This window comes from Saimiri boliviensis, chromosome 13, assembly GCF_048565385.1.
Source record: "Saimiri boliviensis isolate mSaiBol1 chromosome 13, mSaiBol1.pri, whole genome shotgun sequence".
NCBI classification, from domain to species: Eukaryota; Metazoa; Chordata; class Mammalia; order Primates; family Cebidae; genus Saimiri; species Saimiri boliviensis.
Genome location: NC_133461.1, coordinates 42,595,422 through 42,621,278, shown reverse-complemented (window position 1 = coordinate 42,621,278; position 25,857 = coordinate 42,595,422). Strand labels below are relative to the sequence as shown.

At 38.6% G+C, this 25,857-nt stretch overlaps 2 protein-coding genes across 2 annotated transcripts in view; both read left to right on the top strand.

Moving 5' to 3' along the window:
- LOC141580798 (uncharacterized) overlaps window positions 1–19,675 on the top strand; it is a 36,504-nt gene extending 16,829 nt beyond the window's left edge. The window contains exon 2 of the mRNA XM_074383580.1: window positions 11,773–19,675. The gene's annotated coding sequence lies outside the window, so the exon portion shown is untranslated. The remainder of the gene's footprint in view (window positions 1–11,772) is intronic.
- The window catches only part of GALNT1 (polypeptide N-acetylgalactosaminyltransferase 1), a 131,443-nt gene that overhangs the window by 15,610 nt on the left and 89,976 nt on the right, over window positions 1–25,857 (top strand). The gene's annotated exons all lie outside the window — the stretch shown is intronic.

The following is a 25,857-nucleotide window of genomic DNA, read 5'->3' as shown; positions in this document are numbered from 1 at the left end:
TAGAAAATGACAGTAACATGGTCTCTGATCTGAAACCTGTGAGGGGAATGAGAAAGTAGAGGGAAGAAAAAGGTGGTTAATTTAGACTGAGAATCTTTGAAGAGGGCTGGAAAGCCTTTGATGAGCAACCTCTGGGGCATTTCAGTGCATGAGATATATACGTACTCCTGGAGAGAAAGGACCTTTGTGGCAGAAGCTTTTCACTGGAAATGCTTTGAGGAGGGGATGCAACACTGGCAGCTTATCAGCTGGTCCTTATGCTGTGGTCCTGCCTCAGAAGGGAAAGTCTGATGAATACTAGGGTAATAGTAAGTTGGTTCAGACAGACGTGAATGTAGGCTATTGATAATTGGAGATGAGGAAGCAGAACACAAATAAATCACAATTTAGAATAGCTCTGGCCGCATACCAAGCAAATTTCTAAGTCCTTTACTTATATTAATTCATTTGCTCTTTGTAACAAAAGTAAATGGCACTGAGAAGATAAGTAGTAAAGCTGGACAGGTAAACCTGTCCCCATGTTTGTGCATTTAATTTGGCAGTCTGGCTCCAGAGATTATGGTCTTAACCACCTAACTAGACTACCTTGCTTGGATATTTTGGGCAAGATTGAGAGGGGCTTTGAATACCAACAAGAAGATTATGGATGTTCTTTAGAATGCAGGAGGCAGCTGTTGAAGGATTTTGATGAGGGCATTGATGGACACAATCAGAATTAAGCTTTAACATACATGTAGGTGAGTGATTGTTATTTCAAAAGACTACAGGTAGGAAATGAGTCTAGTGCACTAGCTCACATGACATTGTATGCAGGAACATACAGGTGCATTTTTAGAAATGGTATCAGATGGTTTCGTCAATGGGTGAAGGAAAAATAAGTCAATCACTTGATTTGTAAGGGATGTCACCATTAACAGCAATGGAAAAAAGCAGAGTTTGAAAATAGTTAATCAGTGTGTCTTGGAACATGTCCAGTTGCAGGTGTCAGAGAAGGATTCCAGGTGGAACTGTCCTGCAGCCATCATAGTTGAAAGACTGCATCTTGTTGGGAGAGGTCAGGTCTGGAGGGACAGATGAGCATCATCAGCATTGAAATGATGAAAACAGGGAGTGGTAGAATGGGCTGAGAAATAAACCTGAGGGGATACTTACAGTTACGGGTTCAGAGGAGGAATGTGACTTTTACATCCTCATTGGGCAAATATGTATTGAGTATCTGCTTGTGCCAGGCACCATGACTGACTGCAATGGGGACTAAACAGGCATGGATCCTGTCTTTGTTGATCAGACAATTTAATGAGGAAGATAAAAATAGAGACAATTAAGTAAACAATGGGAGAAATGACATTTCAGCTGAGACACAGAGGTCAAAAAGATTTTAATAATACAAAGAATGTGGGCAAGAGGATTCTGGTAGAAAAGACTGGTATGCACAGAGACTGTATAGCAAAGAGAACTCATTCAGTTTAAGGAACTGAAATTTCAGTGTAGCTGAAGAGCCATTGGTGCAAGGGATGGTGGGGGTGAGGTGAAGGTAGAAAAATTAGCATGGAATAGCTGATGCAAGACCTCATTCTCAGTGCTGTTGAAAGGTTTTGAGTAGGGGAGAGCTCTGCTTCTGATTTTAAGCAGATCACCCCTGCTGCAGTGTGGAGAATGGATTTGGGTGGGTTGGGTAAAGGGGAGGCATGGAGATCAGTTGGGAGGTTCTTACAGGAGGCCTGGACTAAATGGTGGTAGTGAATATGTCTGAGGCTGGGGATCAGGCTCTGGTATTTATCTCAGCAAGCTCCTCTGGCCTTCACCTTAGTATCTCTGTTTTTCTTTATTATTGTATGTATCATGTTACCACTCTCTGTTTATACCTGTCCCTTTTAGACTATGAATCTCTTAGGTAAGGGTAGGGACCTTCTCTTACTGGTCTGCCTACCACCTGAAAAGTGATCAGTAAATGTTGAATAAATCAATGTACTTGTCTTGGTACTGAGGTCGTTTTCCTATTGTTGTTTTCCCTTGAGAGGAGCTCCAAGACATGGAAGGCTGTGAGCAGGGTTTCATGGGAGAAGGAGTGTGCTGCGTATCTGGGGCCTGTGAAGAGGACGCACTAAAGAAAGCTGTGTGGCATGCAGAGGTGTTTTCAGGTGTTGAACCATAGGGAGGTCTACATGGCTTCCTCACTAGAAGGATTAGCGAGGGCAGAGTTGGGAAAGCTAATAGAGGAGCCCTTATAAAGAAGACAGTTGCTGATGTCCAGTGCTGTTGAACAGGCAGGAAGGTGAAAAGATTTCTTATTCTTTCTCTGCCATCTGTAGTTTTAGCAGAGGGAGAAGAGCGGAAATCTATTACCAGGGGATAGGAGTGGGTGCATGGTGACATAGTGGTGACAGCAAATGTAGACCATTCCTTGAGGAGATACTTTAGAGAGGAGAAAGGAGGAGGTTGTAGCTTGCATTTGGGGTGATTGAGGCAAATGGTTTTTAGGATAGGAAGGAGCAGAACCTATTATTTATAGGTAGTAGGTTATGTTGAGTCAGGGCAGTCAGGTGTATGAGAGTCACTGGGGGTGACAGGGGACAAGGAAAGTCAACTGTGGTGACTGGAGATGGCAAGCACCCCATTGCTAGGGGGCAGCTAATCAGCTACTAGGATTTTGTTATTTGGGTGGCTCCCTCAGTAGTGGCATATTATTATTATTATTTTTGAAATGGAGTCTAGCTCTGTTGCCCAGGCTGGAGTGCAGTGGTGCGATCTCAGCTCGCTGCAACTTTCGCCTCCCAGGTTCAAGTGATTCTCCTCCCTCAGCCTCCTGAGTAGCTGGGATTATAGGCACCCGCCACCATGCCCTGCTAATTTTTGTACTTTTTAGTAGAGATGGGGTTTCACTATGCTGTCCAGGCTAGTCTCGAACTTCTAACCTTGTGATCCACCCACCTCGGCCTCCCAAAGTGCTGGGATTACAAGCATGAGCCAGTGAGCCTGGCTGATTATTATTATTTTTAAACTAGAGAAGCTAGAATACAAGTCTCTCTCTCTCTCTCTCTCTCTCTCTCTCTCTCTCTCTCTCTCTCTCTCTCTCTCTTTTTTAAAGATGGAGTCTTGTTCTGTCTCCCAGGCTGGAGTGCAGTGGCGTGATGGTGCGATCTCGGCTCACTGCAACCTCTGCCTCCCGGGTTCAAACAATTCTCCTGTCTCAGCCTCCCAAGTAGCTGGGATTACAAGGCCCGCGCCGTCATGCCTGGCTAATTTTTGTGTTTTTAGTGGAGATGGGGTTTTATCACATTGGTCAAGCTAGTCTTGAACTCCTTACCTCAAGTGATCTACCTGCTTTGGCCTCCCAAAGTGTTGGGATTACAGGAGTGAGTCACTGTGCCTAGCCTGTACTACAGATTTTGATTTTTCAAGTGCAGTGTCCTCATTTTGAAATGTTGGCAGTTAAATCAGTTTTTAAATCTTTTTGCAGGGGAGCAGGAGTAGGGGACAAAACCCTCATCTCTGGCATAACATTGCCTGAAAGTTACCTTGGGAGAAAAGGCTGGTGGCATTGGTTGGTGAAGGTGAAAGAGGAGAGGAACTATTTGTGGAGCAGGGCTTCCAAGACTTTGTAAAGGACTGTACAGGTAAAGCGTATTATTCATTAAAAGGAGAAAAAAAAAACTAAGAAGAACAAGGGAATGTGAAGTAAAAGTGAGGTAGAAGGAACTTGCGTCTGAGGAGATAGGATTTCTCTGTAGAGAGAAAAGGATTATGTTGGCTGGTCTGTGAGGGTGTGCACAAGGGAAGGTAGAGAGTGAGAGAGGGCATCCAGGAGAGGAGCTGTAAAGAATAGTAAGGCTTAGTCTGGCTAGTTAGCATAGGTTTACAGGGGACTCTGCCAGTGTTTCAGAACTTTCTAATGTCACTATCCTAGAAGTTCAAGTGAAGAAAGTGAAGAGTAGAATTTTTCTAGGGTTAGAGATTGTATGTAAGGCTGAAAGTTCCAGTGAAGTGAGGGACTTTTTGTGTGTGTTGAAGAGTACATAATTACAAAGGTAATATGACTTCTGTGTTGGAAGCTGAGCACATGAAACTAGAAGCCTGGTTAAGTGTCTAGGAGGCAACTTCCTGCAGATGGAGAAGAGCAAGTTTGGCAGGGACGAGGGAACCCAAGCCTCAGTGGTCAGGAGACCGTGGTGGCAAGGTATTTTATGTCTGGGTTTTGATTACTGTGGCTTTCTAATATATTTTGAAATCAGGTAGTGTGATGCCTGCAGCTTTATTCTTTTTACTTGGGATTGCTATGGCTATTTGGGGTCTTTTGTGGTTCCAATTTAGGATTGCCTTTTCTATTTCTGTGAAGAATGTCCTTGGTGTTTTGATAGGGTTGCACTGAATCTGTAGATCACATTAATAGTATGAATATTTTCACAGTATTAGTTATTACAATTCATGAGTATGGGCTATTTTCCCATTTTTAAAATGTCCTCTTTCTTTCATCAGTGTTTTATAGTTTTCCTTGTAGATTTGTAAATTTATTCCTTGGCAATTTATTTATTTATTTATTTTTGGTATATAATAGCTATTGTAAATGGGATTGCTTTCTTAATTTTTTTTTCATTTTGTTTGATGTTGGTGTGATTAATGTGAGTGATTTTTGTTGATTGTGTGTTCTGCAACTTTACTGGAGTTGATGATCAGTTCTAATAGTTTGCTGATGGAGTTGTAGGGTTTTCTAAGTATAATGCCATGTTGTTGCAAACAGGGATAATTTGACTGCTTTCTTTCCAATTTGGATGCCCTTTATTTCTTTCTCTTTTCTGGTTGCTCTGGATAGGACTTCTAGTACTGTTTTGAAGAGAAATGATGACTCCTTATCTTGTTCCAGATCTTAGATGAAAGGCTTTCAATTTTTTCCCATTCAGTACAATGTTAGTTTATCACGTATGGCCTTTATATTTTGGGGGTATAATCCTTCTATACCATTAACATTCTGCTATGTGATGTGTCAGGTTTATTGATTTGTATATATTGAGCTGTTCTTGCTCACTGGGAAGAATTTCACTTCATTATGCTGAATCTTTTTTTTTAATATGTTGTTCAGGTTGGTTTGCTGGCATTTTCTTGAGGATGTTTAAATATATGTTCATCAGGGATATTAACCTGTAATTTTCTTTTTTTGTGTGTTCTCTGCTTTTGGTATACGAGTAATGCTGGCCTAATAGAATGAGTCTGGAAATATTTCCTTACTTCAGTTTACTTTACTTTTTTGGAATAGTTTGAGTAGAATTGATGTTAGTTCATCTTTAAATGTTGGGTAGAATTCAGCAGTGAAGCCTTCAGGTCCTGGGCTTTTCTTTGATGCGAGACTTTTATTACAGATTTAATCTTGTTACTTGTGATTGGTCTGTTCAGGTTTTCTATTTCTTTATGTTTTGATTTTGATAGGTCTTATGTGTTCAGGAATTTATCCCTTTCTTCTTGGTTCTCCACCTTTTTGGTATATAGTTCATAATAGTCTCTAATGATCCTCTGTATTTCTGTGGTATCATTTGTTAATGTCTCCTTTTTCAGTTTTGATTTTATTTATGTAGGTCCTCTCTTTTTTTTCTTATTCTACCTAAGGGTTTGTTGATTTTATTAATCTTTTCAAAAAACAACTTTTTGTTTTGTTGATCGTTTATATTTTTTGGTCTCAATTTACTTTATTCCTGTTCTTTATTATTTTTTCCTCCTATTAATTTGGGTTTTTGTTTTTGCTTTTCTGGTTACTTCAGGAGTATAGTTAGGTTGTTTATTTGAAATCTGTTTTGATGTAGATGTTTATTACTATAAATTTCTCTCTTAGAAATACTTTTGCTTTATCCCATAGATTTTGATATGTGTGTGTTCTTCTTATTGATTTCTAGTTTTACTTCATCATGGTCAGAAAAGATACTTGATATAATTTTGACTGATTTGAATTGGGTGAGGCTTGTTTTATGGCCTGCCAGATGGTCTGTCCTTGAGAATGTTCCATGTACTGATGAAAAGAATATATATTCTGCAGCATTTACATGTTCTGTAAATGTGTGTTAGGTCCATTTGATCTAGTGTGATCTATATTGTCTATTTCTTAACAGTTGTCATAGTTTCTATTTTGATAGATTTGCCTTTTAGTCATTGTTCTAGTGATATGAATAGATTATCCATTGCAATTACAGTATTGAGTATTCTGAATTTGTCTGCATACTTTTACCAGTGAGCTTTATACCTTCAAATGTTTCCTTTTTACACATCGGCATTCTTTTCTTTCAGATTGAAAAACTCTCTTTAGCATTTGTTATGAGTCAGGTCTAGTAGTGGTAAATAGCTTTAGTTTTTGTCTAGGAAATACTTGATCTCCCCTTCATGTCTGGAGGAAAGCTTTGCTGTGTTATCTCAGTTGGTAATTTATTTTAGCACTTTAAATATGTTGTCGCACTCCCTTTTGGCTTGCTTGGCTTCTGCTGAAGTCTTTTGCCAGATGAATTAGCGCTTCTTTGCATGTCATTTGCTTCTTTGCTGCTTTTCTCTTGCTGCTTTTCGGATCCTCCTTTTGTCCTTGACCTTAGAGAGTTTCATCATTATATCTTGGGGTAGTGTTATTTGGCTTGAATTGTCTGGTGATCTCTGACCTTCTTGTATCTGGATATTTATATTTTTCTCTAGGTTTGGAAAGTTTTCTATTATTTCTTTGAATAAGTTTTCTACCCACATTCTTTCTCAGCTCCCAGTTGAACACCAGTGACTCTTAGATATTCTGTTTGAAGTTATTCTGTGTATCTTGTAGGTGTTTTTATTCCTTTTTATTCTTTTTTCCCCTCATCTGACTGAATTTTCCAGTATCTTGTCTTTGAGCTCACTGGTTGTTCTCCTTGATCTATTCTGCTGTTGAGACCCTCTAATGCATTTTTCAGTTTAGCAAATGTATTTCTCAGTTCCAGCATTTCTGTTTGGTGTTTTAAAAAACATTTCAATCTTTGGTAAATTTCTCTGGTAAATTTCTGAATTGTTTTTCTGTGTTATCTTGGAGCTTGCTGATTTTCCTTAGCATTGTAATTTTGAATTCTTGATCTGAGAGCTCACACACATTGCTCTTTACTTAGGGTTGGCCTCTGGCTCCTTACTTTGTCCTTCTGGGGAGGTTATAATTCCCTGTTTGGTGTTTCTTTGTGGATATATGTCTATGACTTCACATTGAAGGATTAGTTTTTTATTTCAGTGTTCACTGTATGTCTTGTCTTTCTAGAGTATATTTGCTTAGAGGTTCTTTGCAGTTGACTATAATTTTCATTAATCGTAAATCGCTGTCTCCTTTTTGGCACTAGATGGTGCCTTAAGCCTAGGATTTCCTTGGCTCTTGCAATAATCAGAGTACTGCCTGTCTCAGATGGAGGTGCGAGGGTTTTTCTCCTTATAACCTTTCTGTGGGTTAAGGCAAGAACAGGGAACCCCGGGCGTAGTGGCTCAAGCCTGTAATTCCAGCACTTTGGGAGGCCGAGGCAGGTGGATCACGAGGTCAAGAGATTGAGACCATCCTGGTCAACATGGTGAAACCCCGTCTCTACTAAAAATACAAAAAATTAGCTGGGCATGGTGGCACGTGCCTGTAATCCCAGCTACTCAGGAGGCTGAGGCAGGAGAATTGCCTGAACCCAGGAGGCGGAGGTTGTGGTGAGCTGAGATCGCGCCATTGCACTCCAGCCTGGGTAACAAGAGCAAAACTCCGTCTCAAAAAAAAAAAAAAAAAAAAAAAAGAACAGGGAACCCAAGCTGGTGGGGAAGCTGGCCTTTCGCCTTGATCTCACTTTTTCCAGTATGGAAATTGTGAGACAGGGAGGAATTTTTTATGTGCAGTGCCTAGCAGATTGTGGGAGAGGTTTCATGGACAGATAAGTCTTTCTCTTACTGTCTGTTTGGAGTTTTTCCACTACTCTGTGGCCCTAGAGACCTTCCTAGCCTCAAATTCAAGTTGTGGGATATTGCTGGTGATATTCTTGGGACTGAATATTTGCTGCAATTTTGGTAACATCGTTTCCTCTGTACATATTTTTAAATGGTAGCATCATTTGTCTATGACACACACACATTAATTTGTTTTGAAACTGTTAATGAGGTATTCCTTACTTTACCAACACTTACGGACTGTAGATTAGGAATCCCTGGCTATCCACATAGTGGCATGTAGTTATCTTCCAATCATGACCTCTCTTCTTCCCCACCATGTGGCAATTATTGGTGGACCCTAATGGCCTTGGTGGACCGTGGAGCTCCGTCCCTCTACAATTAAGCCAACTCTGAACTCTGAACTTCCCCCCGCCAGAACTAATAATTATGTGAGCTAGTAAGTTTCCTCATGTTTAAGCATTTTGAGGTGGAATTTCTGTTGTCATACAGCTAAAGGCATCTCAATTGATGTAATAATGCAGAATTATAATGTAAAGAAATAAGAGGATTTTTCTCTATTTTTTTCTTTCCAACTTTTAGGTTTGGGGGGTACATGTGCAGGTTTGTTACATGGGTAAATTCCATGCCATTGGGGTTTGGTGTACAAATTCTTTCATCACTCATGTAGTGAACATAGTACTTGAAAAGTAGTTTTTCGATCCTCACCCTCCTCCCACCTCTCACCCTCAAGTAGGCCCCAGTGTCTCTTGTTCCCTTTTTTGTGTCCACACGTACTCAATGTTTTGTTCCCAGTTATAAGTGAGAATGTGATATTTTGGTTCCTATTTTAATTCACTTAGGATAATTGCCTATATTTGCATTCATGTTGTTGTAAAGGACATGGTTTTGTTCTTTTTAACGGCTGCATGGTACTCCATGGTGTATATGTACCACATTTTCTTTATCCACTCTACTGCTGATGGGCATCTAGGTTGATTTCATGTCTTTGCTATTGTGAATAGCGCTGTGATAAACATACTTGTGCATGTGTCTTTATGGTAGAATGATTTATATTCCTTTGAGTACATAATCAGTAATGGGATTGCTGGGTTACATACCCAGTAATGGGATTGCTGGGTAAAGTGGTAGTTCTGAGTTCTTTGAGAAATCTCCAAACTGCTTTCCACAGTGACTAACCTCATTTACATTTCCACCACCAATGTGTAAGCATTTCCTTTTCCCTGCAGCTACACCAGCATCTGGTTTTGTTTTTTTTTTTTTTGACTTTTTAATAATAGCCATTCTGACTGTTACGAGATGATGTCTCACTGTGATTTTTATTTGCGTTTCTCTAATGATTAGTGATGTTGAACATTTTTTCATATGCTTACTGTCTGTGTATATGTCTTCTTTCAAGAAGTGTCTGTTCATGTCCTTTGTCCATTGTTTAATAGGGTTGTTTGTTTTTTGCTTGCTGATTTGATAATAGGATTTTTATGTTGGGTATTTGTAAGTTGAACACCAAGATATTGCCCAATAGGCTAGTCTTCCAACTTCCATGTTAGAAACTGTGTAAATTAGGACTCAGAAGTTTTAGTTTCTACTTTGCCACTATCTACCTATATCATTAGACCTAAATTTCCTGGACAGTAAAAACAAGGAGGTTGCCCTGAATAAGCTATAATGTACTATGCATCTCAGATATTCTTTAATTTTGGAACCCATGCAAAATATCTGGTTAAATTTAATTAGGAGTTAATAAGGTGAAGTTTTGACAAAACAGTCAGGCATCTCAGATCTTTACTATGTTTATTATGGTTTTATAGTCTACTAGCCTCAAGATGTTCTATTTCTACAACTTTTCTGTAAATAGCACTGGCAAAGTCTTTTAACAGTGTTTTAGAAACTCTTTTTCTGGCTAGGCATGGTGGCTCATGCCTATAACCCCAGGACCTTGGAAGGCCAAGATGGGGGGATTAGAATTCGAGACCAGCCTGCCAATGTGGTGAAACCCTGTCTCTGCTAAAAATACAAAAATTAGCCCGACGTGATGGCAGACATCTGAAATCTCAGCTGTTCACTAGGCTGAGGTGGAAGGATCGCTTGAACCCAGGAGGCAGAGGTTGCAGTGAACCAAGATTGTGCCACTGCACTCCAGCCTGGGCAGAGTGAGACTGTCTCAAAAAAAAAACAAAAAAACAAAAAAAAAAACATGAAAAACAAACAACAACAAAAACCTCTTTTTCTCTCAAGTGCTTAAAACCAGTAGTATCTGTTTTTTAAGACACTTAAAAATGTTTCAGATCTCCATCCCTCCCTTTTTCTTTCTTTTTTATCGTGGAAAATTTCTGATATATATAGAAGTATAGAGAATAGCATAATGAACCTTCATATACTCATCTAAACTCAGTAATTATCAGCATTTTGACAGTCTTAAAACCAATAGTTTTTAAAAGTGCTTACATTTAACTCTTCTAGACAAGATACTTTTTTCCATCTGATCTCTAGACCTAAACTAGGCATCTCTTGCTTTAGTGTTTCATTTGCCTGCATGTTTGTTTAAATACTGTTCTTTTTCTGCGTCATACGAAGGTATAGTACTGTGAAAACTAGTCTTTATATTAGCAGTTCTGGCCAAACAATTATGAGTACTTAGGCATTCATATTTGTACACATCAAGGTAGGATGAGTTATACTGTGCTAACAAACAATCCCAAAATGTCAGTGGCTTAAAACAAAACTTTTGGCCTTGTGACTGATTGATTGGGCCTTTGTTCTGCCTTACCCTGCCTCTGGACCCAAGCTAAAGGAACAGTTACTGTCTTGATTGTTGCCAGCACCATTGTAGAGGGAAAGAGAGCAGGGCAAATTGTGTGTAGTCTCATAAAGCTTCCGCCTGGAAGTGCGTCGTGGCATTTCTGCTCACATTTGGCCAAAAGAAGTCACGTGGCTAACCTATATTTCCAGGGGTTGGAAAAGTGCAAACCCATCATATTGGTGAAGAGAACCAGAAATGTTTGGTAGACAACACTAATGACTATCAGAGTATTGTGAGAAAAATAAAATCTCACCTGTCTTTCAACTTGATGTGTAACAGCTAAGGCTTCAAGAATTGTTTATCCTCATGCAACAAGTGTAGGTAGTAGTATTAAAATTACCCTCAGCCGGGCGCGGTGGCTCAAGCCTGTAATCCCAGCACTTTGGGAGGCCGAGGCGGGTGGATCACGAGGTTGAGAGTTCGAGACCATCCTGGTTGACGCGGTGAAACCCCGTCTCTACTAAAAATACAAAAAATCAGCTGGGCATGGTGGCGTGTGCCTGTAATCCCAGCTACTCAGGAGGCTGAGGCAGGAGAATTACCTGAACCCAGGAGGCGGAGGTTGCGGTGAGCCGAGATCGCGCCATTGCACTCCAGCCTGGGTAACAAGAGCGAAACTCAAATAAATAAATAAATAAATAAATAAAATTACCCTCATTATTTTCTTAGCTGTTGTTTATTTTAAAGCCACTTTTAGGCCAGTTAATTAGAAGTCCTCAGAGAGGGAATACCAATTTTTAGATTGGATCCCTACTTCTTTCTAGGAGGTACAGACTTCTCCCTTTTCTCAGGTGATACAGTCGGTATACCAGAGAAGGGGCAGAATAGTTGTAGCTTCTTTACTTCTCATTATAAGAAGACCTTGCCCATCACTGTTCCTCTTCCTTTTTTTAAAGTAGGATTTTGATTTCATTTAGGACATGGGTAAAATCCCAGGTCAGACTCTTGGATGTTTCAAGTGGAGTTTAGAATTCCAGATCAGTCAGGAAAATTTGTGCTCAATTACTACAAAGAAAAAAAAAAAAGAATTTCAGATCAGATCCCTTTGTTGATGTCTTTTTTTTTTTTTGGAGGCTGGGATTTGTAGATTGTGACCATCCACTGCAAGAGATACCAGTGATAGTGCTGGCCATGCTTATATCACATTCCAGAGGAAACTGCCTGACCCCCACAGTTCCTGCTCAAAGGTACTCTTAGTTGGTCATATTTTGTACCCCTCAGAAGTGTGCACCAGACTCAAGGCAGCCAGATCAGTAGCACCTGCTGTGATATGACCTGGCTTGTAAGATAAGTAGGCTGGCCACTCTGCTGTCTTCCTGCGAATTTAATTTCCCAGACTAAGGCAGAGGCCCTGAGTCTAACACAATGCCATAGGATAGTAAAAAACCATTATCACCCATAGGCAGTTTAAGAAAATCAGAGGAAGTGAGGATGGAGAAAAAAGAGAGCAGAGTTGATTGGGGATGAAAAGAGAACGAAGAGGCTCTTGGAGTATTGTCATGCTCAAGAGACACTAATCCTTCCGCCGAGATCCTTGTGGCCTTGTGTTCTGCCAGAGCCTTTGCATTTCTGCTTCCATCTGTGATGCCTGACTCTATGGTTGTTTCTGCCCTGCTTGGCTTGGGAATCCTGGGTTCCTTGCATGTGTGCTGTAGGATAGGATTGGGTATTGGTACTAGTTACATACAGAGGCCCAATATAACAGTACCTGAAGCAAGGAAGAGGTACTTCTCTATTATGTCTAAGTCTGGATCGACATATACAGGTCATGTATGAGGCTGGGAGCTGGAATAATGGCTCCATGGTTTTCTAGGATCTTAGTTGTTCTAGCTTACTTATTTGCTGATTCACGGGCTGGTCTTCATCCTCATGGTCTCAAATGTAACTTCAGCTGTCACATTTATGTTCCATGCAGTGGGATGGAGGAAGGGCAAAAGAAGGGTCATGCTCCAGTCCTTTTTAGACACTTGTATGAAGTTACACTCAAGACTTCCTCTTATGCTCATGACTTCCTCTCATATATCAACTAGAACCTCCCAGCCAGGGCAGCTTGGAAATGTGTCTTTATTCTAGCGGTCCATGTACCTAGCAAAAATTGGGAGTTCTGTAATGCTGAGAGGGATGTGAATATTGGGGGATGTCTGGCACTGTGCTTCATGTGTCTTTTAAAAGTTTTTTGATATAAATGTAGGATTACTTTGCCGATTTTTATTTAAAAAATAGGGATTGAGAGGAAATACTTTGAATCTATACAGCAGTTTTTATATTTTAGCAATATCAAATCATCTAATAGATATTTCTTTTTTTTTTTTAATTGTATTTGGACTCTGGGGTACATGTGTCCATCCTGCAGGATTGTTGCTTAGGTTTATACATGCCATGGTGGTTTGCTGTCTCTTTCCCTCCCCTACCATTGCCTACATCAGGCATTTCTCCAGGTGTTATCCCTCCCCCTCCCCCCACTTTGCCCCCTTCTCCTCTCCTCCACCCCTCACCTAGCCCTGTGAGTGCTGTTCCCTTCCCTGTGCCCAGGTGTTCTCATTGTTCATCACCCGCCTATGAGTGAGAACATGTGGTATTTGGTTTTCTGTACTTGGGTCATTTTGCTGAGAATGATGGTTTCTAGATTCATCCATGTCTCTACAAGGACATGAACTCATTGTTTTTTATGGCTGCATAGTATTCCATGGTGTATATGTGCCACATTTTTTTTTGTCCGGTCCATCATCGATGGGCGTTTGGGTTGGTTCCAGGTCTTTGCTATCGTAAACAGCGCCACAGTGAACATACGTGTGCATGTGTCTTTATGATAGAATGATTTATAATCCTTTGGATATATACCCAGTAATGGGATTGCTGGGTCAAATGGAATTTCTGTTTTTAGGTCCTTGAGGAATCACCACACTGTCTTCCACAATGGTTAAACTAATTTACACTCCCACCAACAGTGTAAAAGTGTTTGTTTCTCCACATCCTCTCCAGCATCTGTTGTCTCCAGCTTTTTTAATGATCGCCATTCTAACTGGTGTGAGATGGTCTCAGTGTGGTTTTGATTTGCATTTCTCTAATAACCAATGATGAGCATTTTTTCATAGTTGTTGGCCTCATATTTGTCTTCTTTTGAAAAGTGTCTGTTCATATCCTTTGCCCACTTTTGAATGGGTTTGTTTGTTTGTGTGGTTTTTTCCTGTAAATCTGCTTTTGTTCTTTGTAGATTCTGGATATTAGCCCTTTATCTGATGGGTAGATTGTGAAAATTTTTTCCCATTCTGTTGGTTGCCGGTTTACTCTAATGATTGTTTCTTTTGCTGTGCAGAAGCTCTTAAGTTTAATTAGGTTCCATTTTTCTGTTTTGGCTTTTGTTGCCATTGCTTTTGGTGTTTTAGACATGAAGTCCTTGCCTGTGCCTATGTACTGAATGGTTTTGCCTAGGTTTTCTTCTAGGGTTTTTATGGTGTTAGTTCTATGTTTAAATCTTTAATTCATCTGGAGTTAATTTTAGTGTAAGGTACAAGGAAGGGGTCCAGTTTCAGCTTCCTGCGTATGGCTAGCCAGTTTTCCCAACACCATTTATTAAACAGGGAATCCTTTCCCATTGCTTGTTTTTGTCTAGTTTGTCAAAGATCAGATGGCTGTAGAAATATGGCGTTGCTTCCAAGGCCTCTGTTCTGTTCCATTGGTCTATATCTCTGTTTTGGTACCAGTACCATGCTGTTTTGATTACTGTAGCCTTGTAGTATAGTTTGAAGTTAGGTAGCATGATGCCTTCAGCTTTGTTCTTTTTGCTTATGATTGTCTTGGCTATGTAGGCTCTCTTTTGTTTCCATATGAAGTTTAAGGTGGTTTTTTCCAGTTCTGTGAAGGTCAATGGTAGTTTGCTGGGGATAACATTGAATCTATAAATTACTTTGGGCAGTATGGCCATTTTCACAATATTGATTCTTCCTAACCATGAACATGGAATGTTTTTCCATCTGTTTGTGTCCTGTCTTATTTCCTTGATCAGTGGTTTGTAGTTTTCCTTGAAGAGATCTTTTACCTCCTTTGTTAGTTGTATTCCTAGGTATTTTATTCTCTTTGTAGCAATTGTAAGTGGGAGTTTGCTCATGATTTGGCTCTGTTTGTCTGTTATTGGTGTATGTCTTAGATAACCTCTCTAGTTAGATGTTTTAAAATTTTTCTCAATAATATTTTTTAATGAAGGTATCTTATACTTATTACTAAGTTTATTCCTAAAATTTTATGGGTTTTGTGCTACTGTAAAAGGATGTTTTAAGTCACATTTCTAATTGTTTGCTGCTAATCTGTAGAAATGCAATTGATTAGATTATGTCAATATTTTATTTTGCATGCTTATTAAATGCAATGTTTTTCTTAGTTTTCGAAGAGTTTTGCCCATAAGTAACCATGTAATTTATAAACAGAGGTAGTTTGATTTCTCCCATGCTTCCTGTATCTTAAAAGTAAGATACACCTCTGTGCCTTGGTGTGAAAAGAGTGTAAAGAACCACTCAGAATCTTCTTTTTTGAGTTAATGCCTATTTGTACCTGAGTTTCTGCTGTACTGATTATTTCAGCCAAACTAAACAAAGATTCACATGTTTCTTCATTTAATAAACATTAATTAGTGTCTATTATATACTCTAGCTGTGGTACTAAGTATTGTAGACATAAAAGAAAGACACAAAAATGAAATATGTGATCTTTGCCCTAAAGGAGCTCACAGTTTGGCAGAAAGACAAATGAATAAGTAAAAATAACAATATAGTATGATAAATGCGGTAATAAAGATCAACATTCAAGGTATAAAGTATACCTACTAGAATGACAGAAAAGAAGGGCTAGCTTTCTGCATCTTCCAGCTCTCTTATTTCTTCAAGACACAGGAAATAACTAAGCACTAGTCATCATAGGGGCACTATAAGTCCAAATGCAGGTGTTCTTTCTTACAAAAACTTTCCAGTTCTTCCTTATCAGTGAACAGAGTAAAAGCTTACTATAAACAAATCCCTAAACCTACCATAGTAAAGAGTAGTCACATATGTTTAATGCTTTATGTTATATGAAACTCTTCTCATACAAACCCAGTTTTCTGGAGATCCATTTACCCAGTTTTGTCAGACTTAAGATTTCTTTTGGCATTTTTAAAATAGTCTGTTTATTGACCAGCTTGCCACTGGTGGTGTTTTTTACTTTAAACCTTATCCTTCTTTACTTTTTTTCTGCCTTTGTCTTTAGAAAGTTGGTCGTTGATTGGTATTAGTGGTGCTTTAGAGGATAGCTACACAGTAAAATCTGTTAAATCTGTTAGTTTATGCAGAGTATATGGGATGACATTAGATTAATAGAGCACTGTTACTGCAGCCCATTTTCTGGGATGTAGAAATAGCTTTGCTTTTCAGACCTTATGTTTGAGATGGTGTTTACTCTTGGATAATTTTACCTGGAATGCCTTGCTGCCCTTGAGCCTCTTCTGTGTGTGCTGTCATAGCATGTGTTAAATGTATGAATTGAGCCGGGCGCGGTGGCTCAAGCCTGTAATCCCAGCACTTTGGAAGGCCGAGGCGGGTAGATCACGAGGTCAAGAGATCGAGACCATCCTGGTCAACATGGTGAAACCCCGTCTCTACTAAAAGTACAAGAAAATAGCTGGGCATGGTGGCGCGTGCCTGTAATCCCAGCTACTCAGGAGGCTGAGGCAGGAGAATTGCCTGAACCCAGGAGGCGGAGGTTGCGGTGAGCCGAGATTGTGCCATTGCACTCCAGCCTGGGTAACAAGAGCGAAACTCCATCTCAAAAAAAAAAAAAAAAAAAAAAAAAACTATGAATTGAAAGCACTGCTTTGCATGATAGTTTACTTAGATAAAGTGTAGCTCTAAATTTTATGTTTTCATACTTCATTATCTTGGCATCATAGATGTTGGACAGTCCAAAAAAGAAAGTTTTCCTATAAGGTAATTATTTTTTGTACTCGCTTCGGCAGCACATATACTAAAATTATTTTTTTAAATGGAGAATGGGCACAACATTTCATCAGAAGCATTTGGGAGAAAACTGACTGGGAGACAGTGAATTTTTAAAAAATATTGATTGTAATCAACTTACTCTTTGCTTAGTATTAATACCCTTAGATTCTTTATATTGAACACACAGGTTTTAACACTGACATTCCAAGTAATAATTAATGTTTTTATTATTTGAAAATGAATCCCTAGGATTTGGTTATTCTTTATTATACATTTGATCCTTTCAGATTGAGGTAGAAAATAATTCTGAAAATCATTTTTCTGAAATGAATGGAACACAGATAATTTCAGTTTTGTTTCTTTTATTTTTATTGTGACTGTAACCATGAAGTTATACTTTTATGGATCACAGAGTGTTCAGATTTCAAGGAATAAAACAGCTATATAATTTGTGAGGCCATTTCAGACAGAAGAAGCAGCACCTGTGCAGACATGGAAGCCAGAGAAAGTATGACTATGACATAATTGAGCAGCTGGGAGTGGTTGAATGTGAATAAAGAGCAGAGCATGGGAAAGAGGTGCAGAGTGAAACCAGGGTGTGGCCACAGCTGTGATGGGCAGGGTCCCAGGGGCCTCTGCCTAGAAGGCCCTTCTGCAGGATCTTCCTGTGTCTGGCACCCTGCTCTTCTAGGCTCCTTCTCATTGCTGCCTCAGAGAAGCCTTTCTGATCACCTAGGATAAAGTAGCCACCCAGTCACTTGCTAACAAGCCAACTCCTCTTTTTGTTTCTTTATAGAGTGTTCCTTACTGGCTGTCAATTTTTTTTATTATCTGTGTCCTAGTGCTTGATCACAGTTTTCCCTGAAAGCAGAGACCTTGTCTGTCTTGTTTATTGCTGTAGATCTAGAGCCTAGCATAAAACTGGCATTTAATAAATGTTTGTGGCATGAATGTGTGAATTTTTTTTTAGTATGGATTTTGAATTTGATTCTGTAGATTAATTGCTCTCAATCTTGTAGTTCTCTAAACCCTTGTACACTTTTAGGAATTACTGAGGACCCCAAAGAGTTGTGTTTTGTGGGTTTATATGTATTGATATTGACCATATTAAAGAAAACCTGGACATTTAAAAATCATTAATTCATTTAAAATAATAATAGATGTGATATGTCAATATAAACATATTTTTATGAAAAATAACTTTTCCAAAACAAAAAAAGTGAGAAGTGTGGCATTATTTGACATTTGCACAAATCCCGTTAATGTCTGGCTTCTCATAGGTGGATCCTCATACCTTCTTTTTTCCATTCAGTCTATTGATACTGCATATCATGTAGCCTCTGGACCTCAGCCACATACTTAGAGAATGAGCATAAATGGACAGATGGTGACTTGGCATAGTATAAAAATAGTTTTGACCTTGCAGACCCCTTGAAAGGGTCTTGATGACTCCTTGAGTTAGATAGGGTGGGGGTCTTTGTATTATGTTTTCAGAACTGCTGCTGTAGGTGGATGATTTTCAGACTTTTTAGTAGCAGGAGTATATTTTCAAATATCTCCTAACAAGTTCCAGTGCCTAGAACAGATAAAGATGGAGCTGTTTTGGTTAAAGTGCACATGCAGTGGAAGTAGGGGTTCCAGAGCAGGGGGAGGTCCCTGGAGCCAGGCTTTTCCTTTCTTTCTCATTCCTTGGCTGAGCTACTAAATTGGCCTAGGGATTGATAACTTTAAGGCAGGAATACTGTGTGAGAGAAAGTGAGGCAGATGAACATACTGTGGAGATTTTCCACTCTGTGCCATAGTTTAACTTTCAGGTATTTTATTTAATAGCTTTTTAATATTTTATATGTCAGTAAGAAAATTTACTGTAATTTGCAGCAAGCTTATAGTGAAGCAGGAGCGGCTGCCAGAAACAGACCTCTGGAACACCAAACTGGGAAGGAAGAAGTGTTTATTATTATTATTATTATTATTATTATTATTGTCAGAGCCAGGCGACAATTTGTCTAAGTGACCAAGCTCACCTAACAAAGAGAAGCTTTGCCTTTACATAGGCTTACACTTTAGATATTATACATGAAAGAATCTTAGGTTCACAGCCTTGGAAATTACAAGTGAAAGGGTCTTGGGTTTACAGTTTTAGAAATCACATATGAAAGGGTCTTGGATTTACAGCTTTAGAAATCACATACAAAAGGGTCTTGGGTCTACTGATTTAGAAATCACATATGAAAGGATCTTGGTTGATGGAGGAGTAGGTGGGGGTTTGATCTTGTTTAACTAATATCAATGTCTTCCCCAGAGATTCCCCGACACCATGCTTGCTATTTACAGGAAGGTGATTTAGGAGGCGCCAGTCAGCCAGCCATTTCTTCTATTGAAATGCAGTGTGGAAGTCAAGGGGGAGGTGATTCTAGATGCCTGGATCTCCTTCCTCAATAGAAATATTTATTTCATTGAATATTATCTAGCTCAGGTTTTTAAAATACAATTTGCTCTCTTTGTACATCTGAAAGTATGTAAAATAAAATTCAAGAAAGGTTCAATATATAATCAGACAAAAGTCAGGAGGTGGAGAAGATTTAATATTGGGAATTGGGAATCTAATTCTATGTGCCAAATACAGGAGGAATTCTCATGGTTTTGAGAGTAGAGGGAATGGCAGCTGGCCAGAGGCTGCCTAGAGCTTGGACCTTGTGTTAGGCAGTACCACCATCAGTTGATGGTAGTACATTGCTGTGATAAAGTGCTGTTTTTGGCTGCTTTGGGAAACATTCTCAACTCAGTCTATTTTGTTTCTGTGTGAAACTGTTTCTAATCTTTTTTGTCTCGAAAAAAGGATCCTGGCTGGGCACGGTAGCTCACGTCTGTAATCCCAGCACTTGGGAGTCCTAGGCGAGTAGATCACCTGAGGTTGGGAGGTTAAGACCAGCTTAACCAGCATGGAGAAACCCTGTCTCTACTAAAAAAAAAAAAAAAAAAAAAAAAAAAAAAAAAAAAACCCACAAAATTAGCCAGATTACATGCCCGTAATCCCAGCTACTCGGGAGGCTGAGGCAGAAGAATAGCCTGAACCTGAGAGGTGGAGGTTGCAGTGAGCCAAGATTGCGCCATTACACTCCAACTTGGGCAACAAGAGCAAAACTCCGCCTCAAAAGAAAGAAAGAAAACAGGATCCTGACAAAAGTTTCCCATAAAGCTTCTGTTTTTACACCAAAGTCCTGTCTAATCTCCGTAGGCCTTGCCTTTTGGGAGTTTTATCTGACAGGCAACATAAAGTGGCCTCGTTATCCTCATTATTACCTGTATCATTAAAAAAGAGATCATTTATTGCATATAATTATACCACAGTGTTTATATAAAATATGAGTTCTAGCTTTGTTGTCTGCCTTTTAAGAGATAGAAGGAAAAATTGAGAGATAAAGAAAAAAAGTAATGAAAATAATTACAAGGCTACAAAATACTGTCTTAGGTTTGGATTTAAATATTTTACGATGTGGTTTAATAACTTCCCATGATTCTTACGAAAAGAGAAAAAAACTGGTTTAAAGAGTTAAAAGGGCCGGGCGCGGTGGCTCACGCCTGTAATCCCAGCACTTTGGGAGGCCGAGGCGGGTGGATCACGAGGTCAAGAGATCAAGACCATCCTGGTCAACATGGTGAAACCCCGTCTCTACTAAAAATACAAAAAATTAGCTGGGCATGGTGGTGCGTGCCTGTAATCCCAGCTACTCAGGAGGCTGAGGCGGGAGAATTGCCTGAACCCAGGAGGTGGAGGTTGCGGTGAGCCGAGATCGTGCCGTTGCACTCCAGCCTGGGTAACAAGAGTGAAACTCAGTCTCAAAAAAAAAAAAAGAGTTAAAAATACGGTACATCTCCATAAAAGATAGAAGGAGATATAGTTGGACAATTTGCCTTCTAGATTAGGTTTAAAATTCAAAAGAACTGCCTAATAATGATAGTAATTAAATTCTAATTATTTGTAGAAATGTGAAAGATAATTCTGCTGATTTAACCATTTTTTTCAGTAAAGATTAAGTAAATACTCTAAGCCTATCATGTTTATTTTTATTTTTATTTAATTTTTTGAATAGATAGCATCATAATTTCTTTAGCATTTCCAGTTCATATTAAAGTGTGCCCCAATGTCTTTGAAGTAGATGGTTTATTTAGTAGTAATATATCTGGGCCGGGCATGGTGGCTCATGCCTGTAATCCCAGCACTTTGGGAGGCCGAGGCCGGTGGATCACCTGACGTCAGGAGTTCAAGACCAGCCTGGCCAACATGGTGAAATGCTGTTTCTACTAAAAATACAAAAAATTAGCTGGGCGTGGTGGTAGGTTCCTGTAGTTCCAACTACTCGGGAGGCTGAGGTAGGAGAATTGCTTGAACCGGGGAAGTAGTGGAGGTTGCAGTGAGCAGAGATTTATTGTGTCATTTCACTCCAGCCTGGGCAACAAGAGTGAAACTCTGTCTCAAATGTGCAGGCGCGCGCGCGCGCACACACACACACACACACACACACACACACACATACCCCTACCCCTGTAGGCCACCCTCCATCATACCTCACACCAAGAGAAAAGTACCCATAGTTATGTAAAATTTTATGTTTAATAAAAATTAATCAGTAGTATGTTGTAGGGAAGTAAGAAATGTTTTAGTAGTAACTACCTTGTTTAAGATGGAGCATCTGTCCACCAGATACTCCTGGTCCTCCCTACCTGACTATGCAATTTCTTCTTTCTTCCCATTGCAATACCTTCTGTGCTATAATCCAATTTACTTGTTTATTGTTTCCTGTCTCCTACTCTCCTACAGAGGTGCTTTGAATGCATTGATCTTTGTTTAGCTTACTGATAGGTATTGAGTGCCTAGAACATATTTGTTAGTTCAATGAATTGTTTCTCCTTTGGCTTCTAAAAGTGGATATACATTTCTTTTGAGAGAAAAATACTCAGCAGACTAGTCAAAACTTTAAGAGGCTTATGTTTCTGACAGTGTAGCAGAATAGAGATTTTTAAAAGTCCCATATTATAAAATGTTAAAAATACTGGACTTAACATTCAAAATACCTTTTAAATGCATCTTTGAGCTCACAAGAAGTAAGGAAACTTTCCAGAGGCCCAGAACAAGAAATCTTGAATCCAGGGAGGTAAGCTATTAGTGATACTGGCTGTTGTGCTGAGGGTTCTGGTATTTGTAAATCCTTGGAAACTCAGAATTTTAATTTTCGCAGGGTGGTCATAGGGTACCAGACAGTGTCTAGGGATCAAGTGGGTGCCAAGAAAAATCCAGAGAACTTTGTGTAAAGCTGAAGCTCCCTGAAAAGGTATCAGCAGGTAAGCTAGGGAAAAAACAAAAACCGATCCCTCAGGGGTTGGAAAAGTATAAGGTAGGGAGATAGGAACAGGGTTGCCTGTTTCAGCTTTTCACTGGAAGAATAAAATAACCTTCTCTGAAAAATTATAACTACAAGTCCACTGTAACTGGATTTGGGGTTGGAGTTGATACTGCCTTCATAGTGGGGAAAAAAAAGAAAACTGAGCCAAAAGTTTAGAGAAAAGTAGTCTCAAGACTGAGAATCAAATGAAATCCTCACTGAAGCATATAGGAACACAGGCCTCAGAGAATTGACACAGGTAAAGTTTCTTCCTAGAAATGCATTCACAATTTAAAAAGCCAAAAACACTTTAAACACACCATTTAAAGTTAATCAAAGCAAGGAGACTGTGTAATCAGGCATTCAAACATTGCAGATATTGTAATTGTCAGATATAGAATATAAAATAAATGCTTAATAAGTTTACAGAGTGTAAAGATATGGCTAAAGAGCAAAAGACTATCAGAAATAATTAGGCAAGTCGAATTCAGCAGTGTGTAAAGGCAATACTGTAAATTGGACAAAGGATTTTTTCCAGGAAGGTGAGCTTGGTTCTGCATTTGAAGGACTGCTAATGTAATGATCTGTACAAGCAGTTTAAAGAACTGTATCCTAAAACATGCAGAAAAAATTTATTAAAAATTACCTCTCTTTTATGATAAAAACTCATAACAAAGAACAGAAGGGATATTCTGTAACCTGACAAAGGGCATTTGAAGAACTTATAGCAAACATAGTGTTTGATAAGGAAACATTAATGGCATTCCTTTAAAAATCAGCAGTAATATAAAGATACCCACTGTTACTCTACCTCTTTACAATTGCACCAGAGATATGAGTTAGTGCAATAAGGCAGAAAAGAGCTACAAGGCTATGAGGAATGAACAAAATGGTCATTCCTTAAGAGTGAATATGAATACTTTCATCGAAAATGCAAGAGTTTTTAAAGTTGCTGAATATATGATTAATATGGTAAAATCTTAAGGACTGATATCCAGAATCTGCAAGGAATGCCGACAAATCAGCAAGAAATCAATATGGTGAAGTCAGTTCTATTACTCTAAACTAGCAGCATATAATGATAAATGTAATAAAAATATTTCTGAGTAGTAAAAAAGCCACCCAGGAATAAATAGAAAAAGAGAAGGCAAGATCTTTAAATAAAAGGCACAGAAATATATTGAAAGACTAAAATTAAGATTTTAGTCTTCTACTAAGACCTTAGTAAATGTGAGGACATACCATGTTCATAGAAAGATTATAATATGATTTAATTTATGTAAATTGAAGAGGTCGGCACTGTAAAGGATACAGGTTTGTGAATGTTTCATCATAGTTGCTGGGACCTAATTTTGAATTCTGGCTTTGACATTTATATTCTATGTGACTCTGGCCAAATTACCTAACTTTTTAAAGTGTCACTTTTCCTATCTGTAAGATGGTAGCATAATAGTACCTGGCTCACTGGTTTGTTGGGAGGATTGTTATACAGTTCCCATAAAAGTGCTCAGCACACAGTAAGTTGGTAATTGTTGTTATGCTTTTATTCTCTTTTAATTTATATCTCTATTAAAAGAAAGATAGCCTTTATTGCTTTGGACACTAGGTATTTTTATCTGACCCGCATTGCATATGGCTAATGAGGCTAGTACTAAGGCTTGAAATATCCTCACCTGAAGTCTTGAGTAATGTTTGATTTCTCTTGCTTAGTACAGGTTGTAAAACCCTCTAGTGTTTTAGTGTTGGGTTTAAATCTCCACATTCATGGTAGCTTGCCAAATACTTGGCAGAAACAGCTTCCAGTGTCACGTAACCTTTCTCTGTGGCAGTTAGCATTGTCCCAGACTCCTATTTTAGAGCTCTGTCGTGTTTTGTTTTGGCACCACTCTTCAAATTCTGTGACTTCTCAGACCTTCCAATCCTTTAGTGTTGATGTTCTCTAATGTTCTAATGTTATATTGTCCACCGCTAAAACTTCTGACTCTTCAGCTTTGTCAGCTGAAAATGAAGATAAAACCCACTTGAAAGGGTTGCTATTAGGATAAAATTCTCTCTTTAATGCTTATTCATCTACTGAGGAACCAACCATAGATCGCGACTCATTTGTGCCTGGATGAGGTGTGGTATGAAAACAAACACAACTTTATGAGTAGTTCCTTCCCCATTTGAGCAGCGGTGATGGGTGAATGTAACATAAGCAGCACATTTAAGGCGTTCAGACAGCTCCCCCTCCGTTTCCTGTCTGTGGCTTCTGTTCTCTGGGCTCTTCTCTCACACCACCAAGAATCATTTATTACAGGTATTTATATTGACCATTTCCTCCCTAAAAACAGTGAGGTTGTCTAACCTATCTTTGTTCTCCTATGGTCTGGTAAAATGCTTGGCATGTAGTAAATAGGCACTTAACAGATTTGTTAAGTGAACAAATGTCTGCTATGTCCCTTGATTTTGTTCACAGAAAACCAGTGTGTGCAGTGTTTGGCCAGCCAAAGTAAGAGGTTAAATCCAGTGATAATCCTAATTTAGCTTTTAGCTTTCTGAAACACGTTTAAAAGTTACTTGTCTTAAACAAAGAAGTTTCATATTTTGAGAAAATCTAACATATATAAAAGTAGACGGAACAGTGAAACAAATCTCCTTAAACCTGTACCCATCCTCCAGATTCAGCAAACACCGAGATTTTCCCACCTGTGTTCCACCTCTCAATCTACCCTCACTTCCCTACCCGCAAGCCCAGTATTTTAAAGCAGTAGAAGATATCATGTCATTTAACCGCTAACATTCTTCAGTATCGATCTTTTAAAATGAGAACATTTTGAGTATGACCACAATGCTGTTATTATTTCTAATTAACAGTGATTTCTTAGTAGCATCTATAACTCAGTAATAACCCAGTTCATAATCACATTTCCTTAATGGTCCCTGAAGTGTCTTTTTAAGTTAATTTGTAGATTCAAAACTCAAACCAGATCAACATAGTACATTTAGTTTCTAGGAAAACATTTTCCTTAAGAAATAAAACAATACCTATTTTAAAGATTATTTTTTTCCCTTTCTTCCCCTCTTTTCTTTTTAATAACTAACTCTTTCTTCAGATTAGGATTCTTTATAATGAAACCATAAACTTTGCTCTGGCAATCAAGGTTTCATCTTTTAAGACTGCTTTGCTGTTCTTTTTTTTTTTGACAGCCAAATACTGAACATGAATAGAGAGCACTACTGCAGTTAACAGCACAGCAAAATGCAAAACTGTTAACTGTGAGATAGCATTATGATCAGTACCGTTAGGAAAATAATTTTACGTTGGTTTCATTTATAGTAATTTTACATTATTTCAATTACATTAAGTGCAGTCTAAAGCTGTAAAATAATTTTGTATTTATTAAAAAGTATATGTTCTTTGGGATGCTTATATCTTTAAAAAATTTTAGTTATTCCTCTTGAATTTATGGTTAGGGTCTCAAGAAGGAAGCTTGAGACTAGACTGTAATGTGTGTTTGAAAAAGACTGCTCATGGATGGACTTAATTCTTAAATTCTCTAAAGCTCAAGTGGAGAAATGGCATCTGCAAAAAATTTAGGTCTTAGTTACATTGTGGTTAATAAAGACAAACATGTGTAACTGTTTAGTGTATTTAAAAAGGAAAGGAGAGATAGCCCAAATGATTAGAATGTTCTGTAGAATACAGTTTTGAGAATTAGAATTTTATAAAAGAATACAGAAGAAATGTTTTGAGTTACTGATGTGAATTAAATAGCAGGTTTCTTTCAGGGTGTTTTTTTTTTTCCCCCAACAATTTACTTATTAC